The sequence below is a fragment of the Tenebrio molitor genome, unplaced genomic scaffold, assembly GCF_963966145.1.
Source record: "Tenebrio molitor unplaced genomic scaffold, icTenMoli1.1 SCAFFOLD_925, whole genome shotgun sequence".
NCBI classification, from domain to species: domain Eukaryota; kingdom Metazoa; phylum Arthropoda; class Insecta; order Coleoptera; family Tenebrionidae; genus Tenebrio; species Tenebrio molitor.
In genome coordinates this window covers 1-9782 of record NW_027184297.1, presented here as the reverse complement: position 1 = coordinate 9782, position 9782 = coordinate 1, and the positions used below count along the sequence as shown (strand labels likewise).

The following is a 9782-nucleotide window of genomic DNA, read 5'->3' as shown; positions in this document are numbered from 1 at the left end:
ATTAACACATCGTTAAATGTTACGAGGAACATAGTTTTTTGGATTACACAGCAAAATCTTGGAATTTCAGTCCGATATTACTCCATTGAGTCTTTGGACTCACAAATAAATACCTCGAAAAGCCGACAAACATCTGTCTAGAACTTTTCTAGTAACCAGAGGGTATCGTAAACGACCCGTGTTTAGACCTCTTTCGTGAAAGTGACCGACCGCCGGCGCCGCTCGATTTCGTCATAAATCTCAGCCGTACCCCCCACGATAATTGACAAGTCTGTCATACAGCCCTACCATTTAAAACCTTTATTCTCTTCGTTTTAAAAATAGTTTCGCATGGTTTTTCTCTCTTCTCGTTTTACAATGGTCCAGTGACTAATAAATGAGTGTTGTGTTATGAGTTTGTTCGAGCTCAAAAAAACGTGGTTCGAAATTGTTTAACGTTTAACGAATGGTAAGTTATTCTAGTTTTTATGTTGGTCTTAACGTGTTAGGGGCCAAGAATACAACATTGTCTGTCCATTATAACATAGAACTGATATGTTGAATTCAGATCTCTAATTATTTAAAAACCAAAAAAATAAAGCAGCAGTCAAAGTGGCATGTACGCGTAACCTAATATATATTTTTTTTACATTAAAAGATCGCCGTCTTCCTCGTCGCACTTACGACATTTGCATATGTTATCTTTGTTAAACTCACGGAAGGAATATAATGAACCGGTCACCCGTCCAAGTGCTGACCGCTGCCCGCGTGGCTTACCTTCGGTGATCGAACGACAACCTTTACCGTTTGACGAGTTTTTATTCTGCAATTGTTTACAATTAATCGACAAAAAAAATTGTTTTCTTAATTATCTAGTACTTAAAGCTATGAATCTACATTATACGGGTCTGTGCATGTTTCCGAATACCTGCACGAAAAACAAATCGGTTCGGTGGTTGCTATGGATTTCAAAAAAAAACAAAAAGTGTTGGGGGGCAACGGCACGCGGTGTTCCCAAGCGGTCACCCATCCAAGTACTGACCGCGCCCGACGTTGCTTAACTTCGGTGATCGGACGAGAACCGGTGCTTTTCAACGTGGTATGGCCGTTGCCGTGGTGTTTAGGTGTGATCGTTGGTGTAAAATATATTGCTTTTAACATTCCGATGCACGAATATGAACATCAAAACGCGATGCGTTTCGTTTCCGTATGCACTTACCCTCTGACGACCGACGTCGGACCGAACTAACGGGAAATCCCACAACAACCACCACGTCACGCTCTAACGACAAGAGAGACTACTAGACGGACTGGCGATCTCCCGCGTCGCACATTTTTCGACCGCCGGCGGCGGTGGAAAATCCAGAATTTCACCCCACCTACCGCGCTGCTTGCTCCGACGACGACGAGATTCCCACATTTGGATCGACCGAAATATGTAAGTAATATCAGGAAGTTCCGATTTTCGAGAGGAGACCTGTGTTTCTATTTACCTATCTATAATAATTATCGTTATAATCATCATATCATTATTATTATTATTAACATTATTATTTATTACCATTATTATTATTATTATTATTATTTATCGTCCCTCGGATTCGGCGATCTTCGAAAATCCAAGTTGGACCGTTAGACATTCGAACGCGGTGTGCGTGGCTGACGAGTTGTTATTTTTGGCGTTTTTTCTTCGATCTTCACCCCGACTTCGGACGACGCAGGTCGGACACGAAATTACGAAGAGAGAAAGACGGAAGAAAGGAAGAAAACCTGAAGATCCGTCGAAGAAAATATCGGAAAACTCGTAGGTGCGGCATCGGTCGGACGATGAAGACCGTCTCCTTTCGGATGATCCTCTCGACGGACTTTCGGCCGTCCCGAAGGGTCCGGACGGCAACGGGACCCGTCGTCGACTCGTCCCGTTTCAACTTCCGCCGAAAACGATCGACCTGAACGTCGGAGAGGCGGTTCGCGGCATCCTGTTGTCGGAATTGCCTCGGTTCGAACACCAGGTCCTTTCTGTGCTTCGACCGTTTCGGAAGCGTTTGGCGACGCGAAGATGTCGTAAAATCGAGAAGGTGGCGCGGTATTCCGGGAAGAGATGGACCAATATTTCGGCGAACGAAATATGGATTCCCGGAATCGACGCGTCTACCCCGCACCGCCGACGTAAACCGTCGGTCCCGAATCGAAACCGTGACGACCCGGATTTAGGGCTGGTGGTTGGAGGGGCGTGTACCTGATTCGAAACCCACCGACGTTCCGAGACGAACTTCGCTATCTCCAGGGAAACTTCGGAAACCGAGTTCGGCCAGCTTGATCACACGGTGGCGATGGTGATCGAGGAAAGAGGACGATGCCATCACGCGGGCAACGATTCCGAGGCCTGCAATTTCTTCGACGGCGGACGCGGTGCGCGTTCAGTCTTCCGTCTGCAGTGGCGACTATTTTATAAAGACTTAGAAAATTTTTTTGTTCAATTCTCGTTCACGAGGTGCTCGAAGTGTACGTGTGTGAGCAAGTGTTTTTTCAATAATTATTATTAACTTTTAACGTTTTAACGTGAAAGATGGCCGACGTCGAAAATCAAACAGCATCATCGGTCACCACCGGTTCCGCTGCCACCCCTCAATCCCACGCGAAGAAAGAGAAAAAAGCGAAAAATCCCAGGGCGAAACCGTCCCATCCTCCGACATCCGAGATGGTAAACAACGCCATCAAGGGACTCAAGGAACGCGGAGGATCGTCTCTTCAGGCCATCAAGAAGTTCGTCGCCGCAAATTACAAAGTCGACGCCGAAAAGGTCGCCCCTTTCATCAAGAAATATCTGAAAGGCGCCGTGGCGTCGGGATCTCTGGTTCAGACGAAAGGTAAGGGCGCGTCGGGTTCGTTCAAGCTCGCCTCGTCCACCTCCGGTGGTGCCAAAGTCGCCTCCGCCTCCGACAAGAGGAAACCCGCTTCGTCCGCCGCATCCAAGACGAAAAAATCATCCGCCAAACGTACCGCCGTCGCGACGACTTCCGACAAGGCTTCCTCGAAGACAGCCAAAAAACAAGCCTCCCCCAAAGCGAAGAAGACTGCTGCCGAAAAGAAGAGCGCCGTCGCTGCCTCCGCCGCCGCAGCGAAAGCCAAGAAATCGGCCGCCTCCTCGGCAGAAAAGAAAACTAGAGCCGCCCCGAAACCCCGATCGCCTTCCAAAGCGAAGAAATCTAACAAGGCTGGTCCGACTAAAAAACCCAAAGCACCCAAACCCAAGACAGCCAAAGCCATTCCTGTCAAGGTGAAAAAGGCCGCTTCGCCGAAGAGGAAAAAGTGAGAAACGTGGATGGATACTCGACTCATGTTCGTTCGGCTGTGCCTCGTTCCGACGTCATCATCGTACTACCGGCAACGGGGCACGCACAAATGGCCCTTTTCAGGGCCACACGATAATCTACGACGAAAAAAAGAAATAAAACTATCCTTACGGCGAAACCAAATAAAATAGATAGCATCAGCTGGCAGGTAGGTGATGACAGGATGCAATAAAATTTTACGAACGACCGCAACCCAACCCGAATCGAGAGGACCGACCGATTATTGACATTTTTATTTTATTCATTTCCGGTTGAAGGGCGATATATTTTTTTTTTTGCCTGTAAAGTTTGAGGTTCTGAAAAGAACCGATTTTTTTGTTATAAAATTCGTGTTTCGTGTTGTTCTTCCGAAACACGATGTGGAAAAATTTAAGCGCGTTCACCCCGAATACGTCTGGCAAGTTGGATGTCCTTTGGCATGATGGTTACACGTTTGGCGTGGATGGCGCACAAATTCGTGTCCTCGAACAGACCGACCAAGTAAGCTTCGCTCGCTTCCTGGAGGGCCATCACGGCGGAGCTTTGGAAGCGCAAATCGGTTTTGAAATCCTGAGCGATCTCCCTCACCAAACGTTGAAAGGGAAGCTTGCGGATGAGCAACTCGGTACTTTTCTGGTAACGACGGATCTCACGCAGAGCCACGGTACCAGGTCTGTAACGGTGGGGCTTCTTGACGCCGCCAGTGGCGGGAGCGCTTTTCCTGGCCGCTTTGGTAGCCAGTTGTTTCCTGGGGGCTTTTCCTCCGGTGGACTTGCGTGCGGTCTGCTTGGTCCTGGCCATTTCGAATGAAACGAATGAAAAACAAAACTGACAATTATTAAAATCGACTCTGACGATCGTTAGACGTGCACGCGTCGAAAGGTAAACGGGTACTAAAAATTCCGCCATATTAAATTGTACTTTTATACGTGAACAAAGTCAACGGCTGACTTCGTCGATTGGTCGATGGTGAACCGTTGAATCTATATAAGGCTCCGTTAGTTGAAATTTTGCGGTAGTTGACTTCCTAGGGACGAGGTGTGCAGGTATTTTGTGTCAGTTGAAATAATCTGAAAAGATGACCGGTCGCGGTAAAGGAGGCAAAGGATTGGGAAAAGGAGGAGCGAAGCGTCATCGCAAAGTCCTGCGTGACAACATCCAGGGCATCACGAAACCCGCTATCAGAAGATTGGCTCGTCGTGGCGGCGTGAAACGTATTTCCGGTTTGATCTACGAAGAAACTCGCGGAGTCCTGAAAGTGTTCTTGGAAAATGTCATCCGAGATGCCGTCACCTACACGGAACACGCCAAACGTAAAACCGTGACAGCGATGGACGTCGTCTACGCTTTGAAACGTCAAGGACGCACCCTCTACGGTTTCGGAGGTTAATTTCCTGGCGCTCTTCACCGTTCGAGAAAACCAGAATAAAATACGAAATACAAAATCGGTTTCTTTTCAGAACCACAAAATAAAAATAAGAGGAAAAAAAAGAAACATGATGTTCTTTCGAGAAACAACGGACAATTATTACTAACTGACTACCTGATAAATGTACCAAGATCGTAAACACCCCTTGCTTTCCTTTTGGCATTGCAGTCGTAAATGATAATAATACAAAAAGAAAAGATGCATCGGTCATTTTACGAAAAAAAAAAGCTATAGTGGCCCTGAGAAGGGCCGATATTTTGAGTTTTTCGCCACGGAGATGGATCGATCGTTCGTTTAAGGTTTCTTCTCGGTTTTTTTGGGTAAAAGTACGGCCTGAATGTTGGGTAAGACACCGCCTTGGGCGATCGTAACTCCGGACAGGAGTTTGTTCAATTCCTCGTCGTTTCTGATGGCCAGCTGCAGATGACGCGGTATAATACGTGTCTTCTTGTTGTCACGGGCAGCGTTTCCTGCCAATTCTAGAACTTCGGCGGCTAAGTACTCCATGACGGCGGCCAAAATAGACGGGAGCTCCTGCACCGACGCGTTCCGCGTAATTTCCTTTTCTGAGAAGACGATGTATCCTACCCACCGGAAACTGGAGACCGGCACGGCTCGAACGGGATTTCGCTTTTCCCTTCACTTTACCTCCTTTACCGCGACCTGACATTTTAAGTTCGTTCGTTAGACACCACGAGAAGTAATAAAACTGACGGACGGGACTCGTCGATTGTAAAAGCTGGTAGCTGTGCTTCGAATTTATAGCCTCCGTGATAGGAGAATAGGACGTGACGATTGGTGGGAGCCCGTTTTCAGGTGGGGTTCTGGTGAACACACTACCTATCAGAAAGGTGGTGGTGCAAAGTTAACGCACGCACACGAGTCAGAGCAGTTCGCGAGTTTGTTGAATCGAATTGAATTGAAAAATGCCGCCGAAGACAAGTGGTAAGGCAGCCAAGAAGGCCGGGAAAGCTCAGAAGAACATTTCCAAGAGCGACAAAAAAAAGAAGCGCAGGAGGAAGGAGAGCTATGCCATCTACATCTACAAGGTGTTGAAACAAGTCCATCCCGACACCGGTATCTCTAGTAAGGCTATGAGCATAATGAACAGTTTCGTGAACGACATCTTCGAACGTATCGCCGCTGAAGCTTCCCGTCTGGCACACTACAACAAACGTTCGACGATCACCAGCAGAGAAATTCAAACTGCCGTGCGTCTGTTGTTGCCCGGTGAGTTGGCCAAGCACGCCGTCTCCGAAGGTACCAAAGCCGTCACCAAGTACACCAGTTCGAAATAGATGTTTTTCGTTTTCGACACATTTATAAACGGTTCTTTTCAGAACCACAAAAACTCTCGAACAAAAAAGAAAAAGACGTGAAACAGCGATTTTTAATTAACTTTTATTATGTCATTATTATTATTATTAGGTTTCATGCATTATCGGTATTTTGCACCCATGCCTATCCAACTTGTAGTTATGTGGTTATTGTATTCGAAATAATTTAGTTGATTGAGGTTATGTTATGAATAAATTTCTATTTTGCCAGAATACAACTCTTCGGAAGAAGAAATCAAATAAACAATCGTACATCTGCTGAACAACCTAGTTGATGGTTGATGGATTTGCATTACCCAGCATATAGCCTAAATGTTCATCTTTAGTGAAATTAAAATTACTTAGCTTTTTTAAGAAAGAAAAAATTAGAACGAATTCTCATCGAAAAAACCGCGATTCCTACAAATGATACAGATGGTTTTGTAGTCGCGTATGTTATTGAATACAATGAGCCGACATTTTTCCGACTCTTTGTTTCATCGAAAACGTTGTTGACATTAGCAAGGAACGTTAAGGATTCCCTGAAACAGACAATTTCACTGTTTTGGAATAGCAGTATGTGCAAATGAGAGGACAGAAGACTTTGAAAAAAGGAGTGAACAAAAACTGTACTTTAGTACAGAATGTTATGTTTATTTTAATTTCAATTGTTCCTGTTTTAATGAGATTTTTTATGTTCCTAAATCATTTTCTATTTTTTTTTTCATTAGAGAAGAGTTATTGTCGAGTTATTATCTCTACCTAGCATAAAAATTAAAATACTTTGCAACATTACGTTATTATACATTGCATATCTGACATAAAATACTTGCAAAAATTACTTAGCTAATTAATATTACGCATGACAACTCACATTATTTACTTTGCAAAACATTATAGAATACATAACAGATAATTGTGACCCTGTGTATTGTTCATTGGAATTAAAATAAAAAAAACGTGATTTCGTCCAATCGCCGTTATTTGCGACTTCAGGCAACTGTCGCTAAGAGCTATTTTTGTTTCTCCGTTCAATTTCCCGATAAAATCGTCGACTTAGTTATTAACTAAGTTCTTCAGTTAGGTGGTATCAACAATACCACAATAGCCATGTTGCCGGAGTTTTTTGATAAAAGACTTGCTAGTTGGAATACAGAAAATATTTACCAAACACCTATTCACGATAATAAACCGGGGCACTATTGTGGGTTTTCGGTTGGTTTTATATTATATTAGGTACTCACCCTTCGTAACGTGTCTCCACGAAAAAACGTCACTTTCACACTAACCACCTTTCGTTTTAACTCTCGCGACGATAACTGAAATGTTGACGCGCGCCGGACAGATTCACGGACATACAACCACCCACCCACCCCGCGCCCCGGTTTCCGTCTGGACTGGTTCTGTCGTCCGAGTGAGTGCCAAAAATTAGCGTTCGTCTATTAAATGATTGTCGGATGATGATTATTGACGGACACTTTTATCGCACCCGATCACACTTTAGTTACTACCTACGTTTAGTATCGACGACGCATCGTTTCGATTATTGAAATTCGAATTGAATTTTTTTTTTTTCTAGTTTTCGACGTAGATTCGCGTGACACAAATATTATGAGCCTTTTTGGATCGATTTCGTGTGCATCACGCCATTTCTACGGGCGAACGTGAATGTGTGATGTTGACGTGATGGAAGCAACGTTTAGGCAATCCGCATTACGTATTACTATCAATTATATTTTAAACGAATGAAAACTTCAATTCAGAAGTGTGATAATCCCGATCCATTCAAGTTTTGTTAATTTTAGATTAAAAATGCGTGAGTATTGTACTATTGCTAACGATGCCAAAACATCGCATATTCAATGTAAAAAGAACAAGAGCAACGGGCCATTAAGTTAATTTAAAAATAACTCGTACCGGATAAGTCGAATACGTATCCAGGGAAAATTTATTAATTTTAAAATTGACCGGCGGAAACAGGTTCTCGCCTCCCACCACTTTTGTGTAGCGGCCGCCAAATCAATTTTGTTTTTATATAATTGATTCAAAAAATTGAAATTCACGCATAGTTATCTGTGCCTGAAGTGGGTCATTTTCATTGCATTGTTAGTAAGATCGAAACCATAGAAACCATACAAAACGCATACGACTATTTCTGTTTTTCATTTCACGCACTGTTTTTTATTAGTTACCTAGCAACATGGTCACTGCATTGAAACTTCAGAGTTCCTTCAAAAATTTGAATTTTTAATTTCAATTTTTTGAATCAATGATTTAATATAAAAATAACTATTGTGGAAAACAGCAAAAAATAAAATAATACCACTAATTGGCGGCTGGTCAGGATAGACCTAACGTTCGAAATTTAGAAAAATATTTTTTTATTTTAATACTGTTACTTTTCTAATGAAGTGCGAAATAAGTTGTGCCCCATAGCTATCTTTTTTATTTTTCACTACGACAATTACAAAGTGTTGATATTCACAACTTTTCGTGAGCACTTCGATAGAAATGAACAAGAACGCAGGAAAATTCCACACCGAATATTAATATTCTGTCTTGGCCCATGTTTACTTTTATCTACCGCAAAACAAAATGTTCGGATTTGTCAGGGGTATTCTGATTTAAAAAAAAGAAGAACATTTGACGAATATTTTAAGTCTCAAACGTTTGGAAAATAATGCAACAACAATTCATAGACTACAAAAAAGCCTATGATTCAGTACCACATTCATGGTTAATTAAAATTCTTAAAATTTATAAAATTAATATTAAATTAAATCACCTTCTTTATATGGATGACATAAAACTTAACAATAACTGAAAATCAATCAATATGTCGTGGTCATTACGAAAATTTAGAATATATAACTAAAGAAGGAGAAATCATTAAAAATTTAAATAAAGGAGAATTTTATAAATATTTAGGTATTAATCAATCAAATCAAATTAAATCTATTCTTTTGGTGTTATAAAATGGTCCAAAACTAATTTAAAGAATATAAATATTCAAACTAGAGTTCTCTTTACAAAATTTTGTAAACATCACCCCAAATCTGCTGTTGAAAGATTTAATTTACCACGCGAAAATGGTGGTAGGGGTTTTTCAAATCTAGAAATTCTACAACACAATCAAATTGCTTCACTAAAAAATTATTTTCTCAATAGAGCTCGTGATATGACACTATAGCAAATATAAAACAAAAGTCTTTACATGGGAGATATTTTTAAAGAGCTGAGGGTTTTATATTTGCAATACAAGATCTTGCACCGTTTTGGCTCACAGCGAATATAAAAAACGTCATGATATATTCGCAAAAATTATACACATGAATTTAGCAGTTAAATTCAATTTATTAAAGGATACACAACCACATTACATTTATAAACCAGAAAGTTGTTTAGAAAATGACAATTACAAATTATATTTTGATCGCACAGTTTTAACTGACATTCACATTCAGCATAACAGACCAGACATTATTATTTTAAATAAACAACAAAAGCAAGCATATCTTTTAGATATAGCTGTTCCAAATTCACACAATATAACACAGACATATAATACAAAAATTAATAAATATATTATTATAATTTCAGCAACAGGAATAGTACCGCAATCTCTTTTTAAAAATTTAAAAATTTTGGACTTAGAGAACACATAAAACACAAAAAAGTCAAAATGTGGAGGCGAGACGCCGGTAATTATGTTGATAAGCACTG

At 41.5% G+C, this 9782-nt stretch overlaps 1 non-coding gene across 1 annotated transcript; it reads right to left on the bottom strand.

Moving 5' to 3' along the window:
* Positions 1–972: 972 nt before the first annotated feature.
* LOC138141113 (5S ribosomal RNA) lies at positions 973–1092 on the bottom strand. Its single transcript, XR_011163000.1, has one exon. It is a non-coding gene; the product is annotated as a 5S ribosomal RNA (ribosomal RNA).
* Positions 1093–9782: the final 8690 nt, after the last annotated feature.